Below are 13,242 nucleotides of genomic sequence, written 5' to 3'. Positions count from 1 at the left end.
CTATCATCTATCTGTCTATTATCTTTCTATTATATATCTATTATCTATCTATTATCTATCTATTAGCTATCTATTAACCATTATCCATCTATCTATTATCTATCTGTCTATTTATCTATTATCTATCTATCATCTATCTATCTATCTATCTATCTATCTATCTATCTATCTATCTATCTATCTATCGTCTATCTATATATTATATATTATCTATCTACTATCTATTATCTATCTATCTATCTATCTATCTATGTATTATCTATCATCTATCTATCTATCCATCTATTATCTATCTATCTATCTATCTATCTATCATCTATCTATCTATCTATCTATCTATCTATCATCTATCTACTATCTATTATCTATCTATTATCTATCTATATATTATCTATCTATCTATCTATCTATCTATCTATCTATCTATCATCTATCTATCTATCTATCTATAAATCTATCTATTATCTATCTATTATCTCTATATCTATCTATCTATCTATTGTCTATCTATCTATATATCTATCTATTATCTGTCTATTATCTTTCTATTATCTATATATCTATCTCTTTCTACAATATAAAGCAGCAGCTCATGTTTCTCATTCCAGATATTTTAACAAGAAGGATTTCCAATTATCTAGGTCAAACAGACTTTTCGAGCTTGGCCACAACTGGACCTAAACACATCTCTGCGGAGATCTGCATAATTAGGCCATGGAAGAATATTTTTCTTGAAAGGAAATCTAATTTTCGGTAGATGCTCACATGCCAGTAGCGGGCATCTCCCCTGCAGACACAGCGCTCGGTGTGAGGTGACTACGTGTGCTATTTCTGTGTGTAAATATAACAGTCGGCATATGCATTAGGATACTGCGAGAGCGCTGCAGGTTAGGAGAGCTCCGAGATTTTTTTTCCTTTTTTTTGTGGTTCACAGTCAAATAATTGCAAAATGCTCTTTTTTATTGCTCTTCCTTTATATAGAAGTCTGACTATAGGGAGGGCAGTTTAGTTTATTTCCAAACTACAGAAACTAGAATGCCTCTATAGAATTCAATAGGTAAAAAATGGGGCCTGGATATATAAGGTGCAGATATCAGTCCCTCCTGGTGCCCAACGTGGAGATGCAGGAGGTCCTTCTGCCACGTAACGAGACACTAAAGCTATGAATTTACCAAGGTCATTGGGGCTCAGGATGGTCAGAATACATCTATGGAGGTTAATGCCTCTTCTTCCTCTTGTTCCTCCCATTAGAGATACCAACCCCTAAGGTTGCAAATGTCTAATTTTGACCAGGCAATCACTAGGCACAGTAGTAACTCACCTTAACTAGTTGAGTTCAGTAAAAGCAAGTGAATCACAGGGGGTGAGAATTAATTATTATTATTATTGTTTTTTTTTTTGTTTCTTTTTTTTTGCAAAAATTTCAAGTTTAAATTTTTACTCTGCGAAACACCTCATGGATTAGGATGCAAAAACAATAAAATTCAAGTTAAGATTTGTTCACTGTTGCAAACCAGTTTTGAATTGTTCCAATGCGCTTAAAAAAACCCTAAAAAAATAAGGGCAACTTTGTAATTAAATAAAAAAATTCCAGTAAATTTGTGTATGCAACTCTTATGCTGACTTATGTGTCCCCTTAGCAGTCTACAAACAAACATTGTGTGTATTTTGATCCTGCAGACATGGGACCCTTTTCCAACTATCACCATCTTCTTGCTAACCTATAGGCAGAATCAGATGGATCAGTTGTAGGGAATTAAAGAGGTTGCCACATCTATATCATGGATAGTGCCCCAATACACATACGGTATTCTTCGAAATTGCAGTAAGAAATGTATGGAAAGAAGCGTACCTCTTACTCTACTGATAATGGTGCAAGTTGGGGTTCCATTCAATAGGGCCAGGAAGGGGGGGTTAAAAAAAACTTATTCTCTCCTCTTCTTGGCCTCTACCCTTACGGAACCCACTGTCACTGATCCTCTGATCAGTTTTTCTATGTGGTTTCTATCTTCTACCTTCCTTCTGGTCTTCTATTCACTAGGCTTCATGTCATCAAGTTGGTCGCAAAGTACGTCAATGATGTGGGGCCTAGCGAATGATAGTCCTGTCCGGAAGGAGGGTAGAAGATAAAAGGCATAAGGCAGAAGATACAAGATAGAGGAAACAAGACAAAAGACACAAGACAGGAAAAGATGAAAAAAAGATTGAAGATAGAACACAGGAGAAAGAAGAATGAAGATAAGATAGGAGAAAGAAGATGGGATGCAGAAGATACAAGAAGAAAGAAGGTAGGGTACAGACGATATGAGAAGAAAGGAGGAAGAAGATAGAAAATAGAGAAAAGAAGATAAAAGACAGAAGATAAAAGAATGAATAAGGAAAAAAATAGAAGAATTAAGAAGAAAGAAAATAGAGAAAATAAGATAGAGGATAAAAGACAGAAAAAACAAGATAGAATACAGAAGATAAAAAAGCAAATAAAATAGAAGGCAGAAGATAAGACAGAAGTTTAGACAAAAAGAAGATAGAAAATAGAAAACCAAAAAATAGAAGACTGAAGGTAGAAAAGATAGAAGAAGGTAAAAAAAAACAAGATAAAAGAATAAAGAAGATAGAAGAGAAAATACAAAAGAAGGAAGATAGAATGCAGAGGATAAAAGAAAGGAGGTAGAAGATAGAAATCAGAAGACAGAGAAAGGAGATGGAAGACAGTAGAATAAAGAAGATAGAAAAGAAAGGTCAGAAGAAGGGATATAGAAAGCAGAGGATAAAAGAAGAAAGAACGCAGAAAATTGAAAACAGAAAATACAGAAAAGAGGATGGAAGACAGTAAAAGATAGAAGACTGAAGAAGGTAAAAGATAGATGCCAGAAATTAGAAAAAGGTAGGAAAAAGAAAACAGAAGCTAAAAGATAGAAGAAAGAAGAAAGTATAAGGCAGAAGATGGGAGACAGGATGCTGACGTCAAAGACAGTAGATACAAGACGATGGAAAAAGAAAGAAGATAGAAGTCTGAAGGCAGACGAAGGATGATCTAATCGCGGGTCCGGTGGTGGTGGGACAGCTACGGGATCAGTGCTGATGGGAAGTGAGGATATGATTTTTTTTTCTTACTCTTCCTGACCGATCTAATTTGCAGGAAACTTTTTTTTCAATAGAAATCAAATTTCCCCCTTCCCCCCAGAATTGAGAAGATCTGCCTGAATCTTCTTTTTGGTAGATTCGCTCATCTCCATTTATAATTCCTTTTAAATGCATTGGAGGAATACCGCAATTGTTTGCAGAGTCTTGAGTCTTCGTATCCTGTAAGTGTGAGACCTTTGACGTGTATCTGCCTTTCATTATTTACTTTGCATTCTTACAGCCTTGTTTTTATTTTTTCTCATTGAACATAATATCTGAAAGCCCGCAGTTAAAAGAACCATACAACGAAAACTTGCGACACAATAGGAATTATTAATATTCCTCTGAAACGTTCCGGCTAAAGCAAAGCAAGAAAACGACCGTACAGAAGAGCGCTGCAAATGAAAGGAGCAGACTGAGCACGTTATACCTTTAATAGGGACTCATTTTTTTTCTCCCGAGGTTAAGAGGAGTATTTGTGTGAGTAATAACTATTTCATTCCCTCGTTGTAGAATATCTTCTGAAATGTCATTTTCATCAGCGGAGTAATGATGTTATGTTCCATTGAAGCTCCCCCTTGAGGCTTACTTTGCGTATGGTATATCTTCATGCGGAATGCACATAACTTATTTATGAGATTTTATAGCATTCTGAAATCTTAATGCTTGGCCATATTAGCTAAAAGTATAGGGTAACCCACTAATTTCTACATTCTGCTGCACGAGAAAGTTAGGTGTAAGGAGAAACTTAACACAATGTCCTAGTTTCCGAATGAACATCACTGATGCTTGCAGTAAAAAATGAATAAATACTTAAAGGGAAACTCCATTTTTAAACAGCGTTATTACAGCAGAGTATAAATTAATGTTGTAATGTTGGGTTATGCAGTCTTCGGACTGAGATAGCGTAACTGGAGAAGCAACGTAACCCTATACATGGTGGTCTAGAAATGTTTCTGGTGGTTCATTGAGGTCAAGATGTGTTGATTCTAAAAAAGGCTTTCCAAGACTTATATATTGACGACTTATTTTGGATTCTTCCTGAATTCGATTTTTTTTTCCAGCAAAATTGTGCTAATTTATAGAGGGCCAGTAAAGGGGTGAAAATAAGTTACTCACTTTATCACGAGGGCTGTGGAATCGGTAAGCCAAACCTCCAACTACTCAATTTCCCTGACTCTATGACTCTGACCCCACAGCCCTGGTCAGTACTGAGCATGTGCATTAACTGCAGCACAGATTCATCTCATCTACAAGCCCAGATCCTTAGATCAGAAATAGAACTGACATTTATAGGACATTTCATAACATTAAACACTTTACAACACATGCTGCATTGTGCTACTGAACCCAATTTATCGTATATTTTAGGAGTCAGAGTAGGTCCATTTTATACCGACTCTGACTCCACCAAAATGGACCCCGACTCCGACTCCACACCCCTGCTTGCCACTCACCAGTTTTGCCTCTGCAGCCCCCAGCTGGTCCTCCAGTCTGCTCCCTTTGGCTTCTTCTTTCCTTCTGAACGGTGTGGAACATCACCTTCCTGCGTCTTCACCCCTCTGGCACCAAGTAGGCATCTAAACGACACAACATGACACGTCATATTGCTCAGTGGCATACTCAATGGATATTCGAAGGAGCTGTGTTAAGGACTGCAACAGAACAGGTGAGTATTATTATTATTTTTTTTCCATTTATTATGGTCTGAGGTCTCCAGGATGCAACTCAAATTTCCTCTCCAAAACCTTTGGATTTCATCAATATCAAGCTGGTTGGAGCAGTGGTGTACAAAGACAGAAAAGGGCCTCTGTACAGGAACAGTATATGCCTATGACAGAAGCTGCTTTGGAAGTGGCCCCCTTACCTCTTGGTTACCTGTAAGGTTTACAAGGTTGCACCAATTCTATGTCCACCCAACGGTTGAGGTCCGACACATGGCACATCACTGATATGCTGTTTACATGGAAAAGTGCCGCTAGATAGTCCATATAGTGGCCTTCTCAGGTATTTCAGCTCTGATGACATTCACTTCAACAGGAGGGGAGCTGCAGTACCTGAGAATGGCCACTGCACACCATACAGCACTGTTCTCGTTCTGTATACTGTGTACATCCAGTTACAGTGGAGCTGGTAAGAGTCGGTGATCGACTTCCAGCGATCTGATATGTCATGAATATAAAAACTACTTTAACATGCCACAAATTATATTTATCACTCCAATGTCTCACTAGATATCTAGGTACCCACTCACAGATACATATATCATAAACATCTCCCAACAGAGTATCGCAAAATCATTTTGTTATTTCGAAACTTCATGCCATTTACCTTAGAATATTTCCAGTTAAGAGAATAGATGAAGAAAGGCTCATCTGGTGCCTCCATGTCTACTTCTGTTGTCCATTGCCTTGCCCTATTGGAAGCACCATATATACATATAACAAGAGCAATATGTCTATGGAACCTTTATGTGCTCCACATATAGATTTCCTCTGAGTATTCAATTTCACCTTGTATCTTCACTCTATCGGAAACATTTTTGACTGATCTGGCATGTCTTTTCAGGTAAGTTGCAATCTCAACCACTGAAAGGAAGGTTTGGACCTGTTATCATTGATATTCTCAACCCTTCCTTCACCCAACATCTTCCAATTGGGGAAAATTGGCACGGCACCATACATGTCTTAAATTTCTAAATGAATGACTTTATTGCGTGTCAAAAAAAAGCCCAAAAGTAATGTGTGGGCTATTGAGGGAGTATAGACCAATGTCAATAGGTCTGTGTACAGCGCTAAGAAATTTATTATGGTATGAAAATACTTACAAAGAGATGAAAAGTATTTCTCAATCTTTTCTGCTTTAGAAAAAGTCTTCAGTGCAATATACAGAACGCGGCAAATGTTTAACCAGCGATATAAGCTATAATTTTACGATACTGTTACACAGTTTCCAAACCAAATGTCTTTGTGTGCACTCGGCACATAGATACGTGACCATGATGTTGTACAAAAAGTCATAACGCATGGCGTTAAAGTACATCTGGGCTGACAATACAAATTCCATTAACTTCTCAAGAAAGAGGACATCAAAGATGCCCTTGCCCCCTCCTTTGTAAGATGTAAAGATGGGAAGCGGCCAGCTGCTTGTCAGGGATACATTCTTTACACAAACAGACTCGCAGAAAGAAGCTGCTGAGGTTGTGTTTGAAGAACCTTTCTTACGTATTCTCTGTATAGACTCACTGCTGACTATTACTGCTCTTTCTTCCAAAGCAACTACTAGACAGACAGTCTTTTTATTTTCGCACTTCAAAATTGTGAACTTTCTTTTCTCAGTCGCAGAATTGAGCCACCAGATAATTAGTTCCTAGATGGCAAAACTTTAATAAACTTTCAGCGATTGTACACAAGAAGGAGTTGGTACATGGACTTGAAAGGATGGTTACTTGACCAGCTCATGTCAGAGTATTAAGTATCTAAAAACTCTAGAGATATTCCATATCATCTTCTGTATCATCCTTTAGTTTTTAAGTGATAGGGAGATCTTCAGAGGAAGTATAGGGGCAAACAGAAATCAAGGGCATGAGTTGTAGTTGGACTTTCCTTCTTCCCAATGGAAGAGTAATTTCCCATCACGTCCACTAGAATGTAAATAAATTAGACATAGGTGAAACAACTCAATGTGTGACCTCAACTTTCTCCTCCACCATCTTCAACAAAAAGGTGCCAACATTCAGATTGATGATTCCATGTTAACATTAAGTCTACGTAAATTAGACATAGCTGTAACAACTGAAGGTGTCACCCCAACTTTGTCATTCACTCTCTCCAAATGAAGGCGCAACGTTCAGGACGATGATTCCATGTTGACCCTAAATAAATTAGACATAGTTGAACCAACTCAAGGTATCATCCCAATCCCTACCCAATGTTCAGGTTGATGATTCCATGTTAACTCTATTTTTACTATCTTTCCAACCAGGGCATCATCTACATGGACTTTTCTTCTCCTGCATGAAGAGATCTGTTTGAGGAAATATAGCTCCTGAATCAAGTGAGAAGACTATCAGATGTGGTCATGTGTGTATGAATCAGATGCAGTCAAGGGAAAGGGTGCTGGGTGGATGTTCCATCTTCCCAACGATGTCCTTACTCCACAGACATTAGTAAGTATATAAAGCATAAATGAACTAACTTTGGGTCACACCAAAGTTCACTCTTCATATAAAGGACTCAACCTTAATTGCAATGACTTCAAGCTCACAATTCTAGCCTCCAACTTCTCTAGCTATGGTTATAAATTTAATAAGGGCAAGAACTGGATGGACATTTTATCAATTTAGCTAAAGTGATTGCTCATAGGGAACACTGAATCAGAAACAGTCCATGTGGTGGACCAAGAGAGAACAAAGTCATTGGTTGAGCATGTTATTAAGCCAATAGGAGGTCTATGTCTTCAAAAGGCTTTCCATCTCTTCAGGTATCTCTTCAGGCACTGAAATGATATGTTAGGAAGTATTAGCCCAAATCTCACAATACTTTGCATGGTACAACAAGAATGTCTCTTTTAAGCTCAGGTGTATTATCCTTAGTAAATACTTCAGCCATGAAAATAACTCATGTTGCAGTTGGGTGTCTAGAACCCATGAAGATATATTTTGTTTTTTAGAATTCATGTGCATTATGCCATTGTTAAAATGACAGCATCTTCAGGAATGTGCTACACATACTGTGTATTGACATAAATCATATGCAGTTGTTGAAACATACAGTCATGGTCGAAAGTGTTGACCCCCTTGAAATTGCTCCAGAAAATGAAGTATTTCTCCCAGCAAATTATTTCAAATACACATGTTTTGTTATACACATGTTTATTTCCTTTGTATATATTGGAACAATAAAAAAACGAGGAAAAAAACAAATTGGACATAATTGCACACAAAACCCCAAAAATGGCCGTATTACCAGGAAGTAGCCCAGGATGGGGGATATTATACCAGGATGGGGGACACTATTATAGCATCCAAGACTTCTCCCGTGCTTCCCTCATACTCTGGAACTCTCTACCCCAACATATCAGACTCTCGCCTACCATTGAAACCTTCAAAAAGAACCTGAAGACCTACCTCTTCCGACAAGCCTACAACCTGCAGTGATCCTCAACCTACTGAACCACCACACAACCAGCTCTACCCTCTCCTAATGTATCCTCACCCATCCCCTGCAGACTGTGAGCCCTCGCGGGCAGGGTCCTCCCTCCTTAAGTACCTGTGTGCCTTGTTTTTTGCTCATGTTTATTGTATTTGTCTATATTTGCCCCCTTTTCACATGTAAAGCACCATGGAATAAATGGCGCTATAGAAATGCATAATAATAATAATAATAATAAAATAATAATAGCATGGACTCAGGATGGGGGACATTAATACTTTAAGAAAACGTCATTATTACTGGAAGGTGCCCAGGATGGAGGACATTAGGGGCTCTGGATGCAGGACATTATTACAGGAAGAGGCTAGGATGGGGAGATTATTACAGGAAGAGGCTAGGATGGAGGAGATTATTACAGGAAGAGGCTAATATGGGGGATATTATTACAGGAAGGGGCTAGGGTGGGGGAGATTATTACCGGAAGGGGCTAGGGTGGGGAGATTATTACAGGAAGGGGCTAATATGGGGGAGATTATTACAGGAAGGGGCTAGGGTGGGGGAGATTATTACAGGAAGGGGCTAGGGTGGGGGGAGTATTAAAGGAAGGGGCTAGGATGGGGGAGATTATTACAGGAAGAGGCTAATATGGGGGAGATTATTACAGGAAGGGGCTAGGGTGGGGGAGATTATTACAGGAAGGGGCTAGGGTGGGGAGATTATTACAGGAAGGAACTAGGGTGGGGGGATTATTATAGGAAGGGGCTAAGATGGGGGAGATTATTACAGAAATTGGCCAGGATGGGGGAGATTTTTACAGGAAGCAGCAAAGATGGGGGAAATTATAACATATGAGGTAAACACGTATGTCTTTATAGAACATCAAATGCTACAAAGGCCCATACATCTGACCAGCATGTGGGTGGGGGCTTAGGTCCAAATTTTGCATTGGGGCCCATCAGACTCTAGTTACGCCACTAACTAGCAATAAATATGCACATCAACAAAAGCTTTAACAGATAAAATCATTATGTGTTGGGTTGAATGTATAATATTGATGCTATAATGAACATTTCCTCGCCACCCCACAGATGCCTACAATCACTTTAAAGCTAGACAGCCCCTCGATAATGCGACACATTGGCATAAACGCCCGCTTCCCATTTATTTCATTTCCTTTAAAAGTCTGTAATCGTAGTTATTTCCGAGGAACTGGTAAAAGAATCTGCATGTGTTTAGCATCCAGAAAATGGTATTAGTGTCAAGTTACTTTTTGGAACATATCTTTCAGTACATTTTACACTAAATTACATATGCCTGCTCAATAAAATTAAGGCTTTCAATTTCAAAGTCTTAACCAATAATTTTAGGGATTTTTAAGAAACTAAATCAAGAGAAACAGTATGTCTCTTTTTTTGGAACACAATTATAGGGTGAGTTCTCTGGTGTGCAAACTTGATTGAAATGTTTGTATAAAACCCATATTCATTTCAAGCCCCAATCAGCTCTGTCTCCACCAATGGGGAAAATATAGATACATGGAATATGTAGAAAATGCACTGTGGTTTAGCTGTAGTCCTAAAAATAAATAATCCAGTAATATCCAGATGTTTGTTGGTGGTCTTTTAAGCCATGGATTAGGCTAGACATGATTGAATGTACAGTTTGACATGTTTAGACTGTGTTCACACTGAGGAGTTCAAACACCACAGAAACAGCTCAAGGAAACTCTTTTTGGGGGAAGGTTTTGGAGGTGGTTTTCTTTTCCTGAACCATTTTCTGAAGCGGTTTTGAGGAGGATTGGAAGAGTTTGTTTTTTCCTGAAGTGCTCTGTGTAACCTTTTGATTGGACAGTACCTAGATTGAAGAGGTTTCCTTCAGGATCCGCTTCAAAGATGTGATATGCACTCTCTTTTCTCCTTCCATGCATTTTTCAAAACCTTTCTGGAGAACTCATATGAAAGGAAAAGTGGATTTGCCATAAAAATGAATCGGAAGAGTTTTTGAAAAGTTTTTGAAAAAGTTCTTGAAGAGCATTTTGAAAAGTTTTCATTCCAAAAGCTCCTGCAAAAAATCAAGAAAAGGAAAAAGAAGTGTTCTACGCTTTCTTTGCTCAATCCATGCATTTTTGTTAAAAAACTTTCTGAAATCTTATATGAACAGCAGAGTGGATTTGGTATAGAAATGAATTGGAAGAGTTTTCCAAGACTTTTTGGAGAAGTTTTTGAGGAGCATTTTGCAGAGTTTTTGCTCCAAAAATTACAACAAAAATTCAGTGTGATTGAGCAGTGTCTAGTTTGAAGAGATTTCCTTCAGGTTTCTTCTTCAAAGAAGTGATATGCACTTTCTTTTTTCCTTCCATGCATTTTTAAAAAAAATTTCTGAAAACTCATATGAACAGAAACGTGGATTAAGCATAGAAATAAATAGGAACAGTTTTGTAGAAGTTTATGAAGAAGTTTTTGAGGAGCATTTTGTAGTGTTTCTCCTCCAAAAACTCCTGCAAAAGCTCAGTGTGAGAACATCCTTACATTGTTTATCGACCCCTTTCATTGAGGCAGAAATGGAGAGTCAGAAAAGTATTTATACATTATAGAGATGAGTCAGGGAGATGAGTCCAGTGTCAGTGTGCATCTGCAAATTGCGAAGATGAAGCCAAAGACCGTGAGGCTCACATGTGCCCTCTGCCGATAGACTAATGTTTCAAACTTCTCTAAATAATGTTTCCCTCCTTTTACTGCCCAATGGAATGAGGAAGACTGACTTAAGTGCTCTCAGCACAATATGCATTGCGCTAACTGTGCCCATGAACTCGTTTTTCAAGTTTGCTACCAAATGGCGAGATGGTTAGTTTTGACAATGGTGTTCTTTGAAAACTAGACCACAGTGATGATTTAGTGGCCCTAAATCCAGTGTCAGGGTACCTTTTAAGGAAAAAGACAAAAATAATAATCGATAACCAACTAAATAAATCTCTAATATGTAGTCAAGTAAGTCTCCTTTCACACAGCGTTTTCCCCACATTCGTTGGTCCCATCGGGCTTGCATCCAAACCTCCAGCAAAACGTGTTTCAGTGTATACACCAATTGGAGGCTGACACCAAGACATAGTAGTCTGCACCTAGGTGTTTGCCTTCAGTAGGCGTATACATCACAAAATGAAGCATGTCAGCACATGTTGGCTATGTCAAAACCATTATAGTCTATAGCTTCGTCGGCGCCTGTGCACAAAACCCGTCTTGTGGGGATGTTCCAACTCAAGACCCAATGGGACAAAGGAACATGGACAAAAACGCTGCATGAAAGTTGCTTAATATAATTGAAGGTGAGTAGGTCAATATTGACTTCATTTAGGACTGCCCTTTTTAAGATTTGCTAAGGAAAAAAATCAAGAAATAAATTATATTTACCAATCCAATACTCTGTTACTTTATCATTGTGGATTCAAAACTAGTAGTGCTGAAATCATGTCCATTTAGTAACCTAATTTCTGAGGCAACTGATGTTAGGCGTCGAGTTCCCGCCGCTGCGCAGGAGGAATATCGAACTATGTCCGCTGCCGTCTCCCATTCTCCTCCAACTGCAGTGGAGACGTCGATCCCAGCGTCTGGCTCAAGCTGATACTGTACGCTTAGTTACTGCTGCCTTTCCAGGCTCTGCCTTTGTAGCCAGCACTGATCAGCAGCAAGCAAGCATTTTTGGGACTAAGTCCTGCTTTCCCCATATGAGCATGCCCACGGGACGACCTCCCATTGGAGGTTGGGGGTCACATGCTCAGGTCCAGTTGTGACTCCATCAGGAAGGTCCCGGAGCGCTACTACTATAAAAGGTTTGCATGGCCACTCAGCCATGCGCTAGTGTAAACCTGTTATCGTGTGTGTGGATGTATGCCTGTTCTAGTGGGAGCTCCGAATCATACCCATTCCTAGTGTTGATGAATGTTCGTGAATGTTGGAGCTGTCTAGCGCCAGTAAGTGCCATCCAGCACAAGGCACGATCTTATAGCATCTGTTAGCAGCGTTAGCCAGTGCAGCACCATGCGCAACTAGTGCACCTTCTAGTCCTTAGTTAGCGCCGTTAGTGGTGTCAGCCAGAGCGGAGCTGCACGCACCCAGTACGCTAAATTTATTTAAGTTTAGTTAATTCCCTGACACCACTGTAGCGTTGTCGAGCACAAGAGGTCTAGAGGAACTTGGGGCAGAGTTCTGTGACTCCTTGCTTGCGCTCTCTTTGCGGTATCATGGCCCTGTGACTCAACAGGGTTTGCTTCCTTCATACCGGGTGAAGCTAACCCATGTGTGTCTTCTCTTAATACCACCATATAGTCCGTCATTACCGAGCAGCAGGTGTCTTTTCTGCACGGTGGACCCCGGACTTCGAACGCATCTTATATCGCCTCTTATTTATATTTGGTGCGTTTCGCCAGTCCTAACAACTGATTGGCTGATTGCCCTTCTCATCCATTCAACCAAAGCCAGTTAGGGACTTTGTCAAATGGACGGAACTTCAGCATTTCCAATCACTGTAGGGACTATCGAGTCCAATATCAGTATCTAGTGACCAACCATTGCCTACATCATCAGTATCTAGTGACCACCGGCCCTCTCCATCATCAGTATCCGGTGACCGCCCGTCAACTCCATCATTTGGATCTGGTGACTGCCCATCAACTCCATCATCAGTATATGGTGACCGCCCATCAAGTCCATCGTCATTATCCAGTGACCACCCATCAACTCCATCATCAGTATCTGGTCACTGCCCATCAACTCCATCATCAGTATCCGGTGGCCGCCCGTCAACTCCATCATCAGTATCCGGTGACTGCCTGTCAACTCCATCATCAGTAGGTAGAATTGTAGCAACGGGGAATTATATTTGTAAATCACACTTTCTTTATTTTAGAATGACCCCTTCGCTTTTTGAGAAGTCCTTCAAGCGCTTACTATATCTGAATCAACAATTACAA

The 13,242-nt window shown here is 39.5% G+C and overlaps 1 long non-coding RNA gene across 1 annotated transcript; it reads right to left on the bottom strand.

The window, feature by feature from the left end:
* Positions 1 to 4,610: 4,610 nt before the first annotated feature.
* LOC143809747 (uncharacterized) lies at positions 4,611 to 5,980 on the bottom strand. Its single transcript, XR_013222433.1, has 3 exons — positions 5,951 to 5,980; positions 5,455 to 5,539; positions 4,611 to 4,703 (listed from the first exon to the last, which is right to left on the bottom strand). It is a non-coding gene; the product is annotated as an uncharacterized LOC143809747 (long non-coding RNA).
* Positions 5,981 to 13,242: the final 7,262 nt, after the last annotated feature.

Source organism: Ranitomeya variabilis, chromosome 2, assembly GCF_051348905.1.
Source record: "Ranitomeya variabilis isolate aRanVar5 chromosome 2, aRanVar5.hap1, whole genome shotgun sequence".
NCBI lineage: Eukaryota > Metazoa > Chordata > Amphibia > Anura > Dendrobatidae > Ranitomeya > Ranitomeya variabilis.
This window is presented reverse-complemented; position numbering and strand designations above follow the sequence as displayed.